Below are 3297 nucleotides of genomic sequence, written 5' to 3'. Positions count from 1 at the left end.
ATATCTAATGACCTTCTACATTCTTATCATAGTTCTACTGATTGTGCCTACTGCGTGTTATCTTGTCATATATCACGGCCAAAACACGATAAGCACAATGTTGTATAAAAACGCACTAACGCGCACATATAACTAAATGGTATAAGGGGATATTACTAATATAGGTGAACTACTAGCAACAACAACAGTTGTTGAATTCACTCCATCCTTCTCATTTCTCTGGGACGATCACCTTATCGTGTTCTAATTGTCCTTCTTCATTCTCAAGTCTAAATCTAGTACTAAATTAGTCAAGGTTCTCATAACCAACTTACTTATACAATTTTACTATTATTCAAACTTGATATTTTATGGCAACTTGGGCCCAAACTTAGAGTCACTCATACAGACATCACCGTACAATAGGTAATGACATAAATAATGCAAAACGAATTTATAACGCTAGCCACACTATCTACCTAACTACCAATGCCTTAGCAACTATGTGACTCTTCGTGATCCAAGTGTGAGTCCTATGCTTCGGGTAGTATAGGGCTGTACTACCATTCACACCTACTCATTATTGTCCCAAAAATTGTCTCGTGGTTTCCAAATCATTTCTGACACTACATACAATGATCGCTAAACGTATATATGTATGTTTCCCAATATGCATGTACACCATATTTTTCCTATACTCCACTAGGACTTTCTTTACCAAGGCCCTAGCTTACGAATATATGCCCTATAAATCATATATTAAACTTCCTAGACTCTCTTTCTAAGATTCTTTTCCACTTCACCCTACTCTTAGTTGAGGAAGAACTTCTACTAAATTAAACTAATTATGGGACAAATACAATTGCATGCCGCAAAAATCAAACAACTTGTCAAATGAAAGATTCGACACTACGGCGGTTGGACTCAGACGAGAGCTGCATAATAGCACCAAATCAAGCAATCTAAAACTATTTAATTTTGGGAGCATGCAACATAACATATTTGTCAAATAATTAATCAAGAAAATTCCTAGGCTTAGACTGCTAAAACCCGTATAAAAATCATAACTCTTTCATACAACATCTGTTCTAGACTTTCTTTATATCGAATAAATTGTATCTATGAGATGTTTAACTCTTATTTGATTTTTTCAGCTAACAATAAACAATTTCTATTTTGGTTTTTGTGTCGCGTACCGTTGCGCTGAAACATCTAAAAATCATAAATTCCTCATCGAAGTCAAATTAAGGCTTTCTTTATATGTACACTCTCTCTTTTACAATCACTAGGACTTTCATCAAAACTATTTATCCGAAATAATCCTCTATCAAAAACGTCTACTTACACAACTAATCATTTATACGGTCAGGAGACAATGGGGTGTTGCATCAACCAATAACCATAATATTTTCCAACTTTAGTAAATTGACAAATTTGCATGTTGAACAAAATCGAGATATATAACATAAGGGGCAAGCAAAACAAGGCAACAATGTCACACCCCCGGCACGCGGCGGAAACGTCGGGCTGTGCGACGTAGGGACATTAGATCACGGTGACAGTTATACTGAACAATACACAAAAGTACATCACAAACATTACTTTTATTTATTATAAATTACTTTAGGGTTATATTGTTTGGAGTTCAAGCACACATCCTATTCATAACTAAGAATAAGACAAACATAAACGACTTCCAACAAATTCCTCGATGACTTCCTTCCTTCCACAACTACTCTCCCCACTAATCTTCCTCATAATACATGTATTTTGGAAACTTCAACATAAAGCTGGTGAGTTCACAGGCTTTATAGTTTTCTATTTTTATATTGTTTTTGATCGAAAACTATTGATGTCATAAAAACCTTTCTTTCCTTTAGAATGTATTACCTATCCTAATATTAAGAATCTTTATCAAATTGAATCATAAAACTACTCGAATGAATCCTTCTAGGCAATTTTTAAAATTATGATTTTCAGAACAGCACTACCATGAGCCCCTAAAATCGATGTTGTGGACTGATACATAACCAACACGACGCTTCATTGGACATCGAATAATATTTCTTTTATACTCAAGAAAGTTATCCCGCCATGACTGTTGCTAGAAATCGCAGGTGGGGGTGTCAGATCCATGTAGATCTATACATATCTTTCTGTCTCTCGCAAGATTAACGATTATAGGTTCAGAGTTTTCCGAATTTAATAAGGTAATATGATGAATAATAACAGCTCACTAACGTATATTTATTTAATCTTAAGTATAATTATCGTTTTATCATTAGTCTTTCTTTGATACCAATTTGTTTTCATAGTTATTCATATATACTTAACCCTATATATAATAATTATCTTTTATCGATATTCTTTTATAGGTTATGGTACAGTTAAGTACATTGTCTATCCTTACGTTTCTTCCATAATTATCACTTTCTATATATATATATATATATATATATATATATATATATATATATATATATATATATATATATATATATATATATATATATATATATATATATATATATATATCCGGTAAGAAATTGTTTTTCGTAGGAAGGTAAGAAGTTTTTTCTACATATTTTTTTGGCGAACAAAACAAATGAATCACTAGATTAATCAAAAATTACATGATTCACAAAACAAATTCCAAAAAAACATCTTGATGATTCATTTATACAATGATTTTGTTGTTATTCACTAAAATTGTCATAAAAGTGAATTTTTTCTTAATTTACATAAAAATGAATCATGAAGACGTTTTCTTTTTAAATTTTTTCTTGTGAATTATCTTACTTATGAATCATTTAGTGTTTCATTTTGTTTTTTTCACTAAAATACTATGTAGAAAAAAAAACTTCTTACATTCCTACCTAAATTTCCTTCGTATTAAATCTTGACTCTCTCTCTCTCTATATATATATATATATATATATAAAAGATAATTATATGTATTGAATATTGCATATCTGATCTTGTATATATTTTCTTTTATCATATATATATATATATATATATATATATATATATATATATATATATATATATATATATACACACGATTATATAGATAAAAGGATATTGGGGCATAGTAATAGTTAACTATAATTCATATCCTAAGATTTCACCAGCATTATTTCTAGGCACTAAGTTATCCTAGGAAATCGGCTAGCATAATATCTATGTATACTATTTTCCTAGTATATCGGGTGACATAACGATTAGGAAAAATATCATTGCTTAAGACTAGGCAGAGTTTCTACCAGCGTTGTAACACTTGAACCTTGTAAGTTTCATGTTTAACCCTAATTATTT

Source organism: Lactuca virosa, chromosome 4, assembly GCF_052849685.1.
Source record: "Lactuca virosa cultivar CGN04683 chromosome 4, Lactuca_virosa_CGN04683_v6, whole genome shotgun sequence".
In the NCBI taxonomy this organism is placed as follows: domain Eukaryota; kingdom Viridiplantae; phylum Streptophyta; class Magnoliopsida; order Asterales; family Asteraceae; genus Lactuca; species Lactuca virosa.
Note: the sequence above shows the minus strand (reverse complement) of the source record.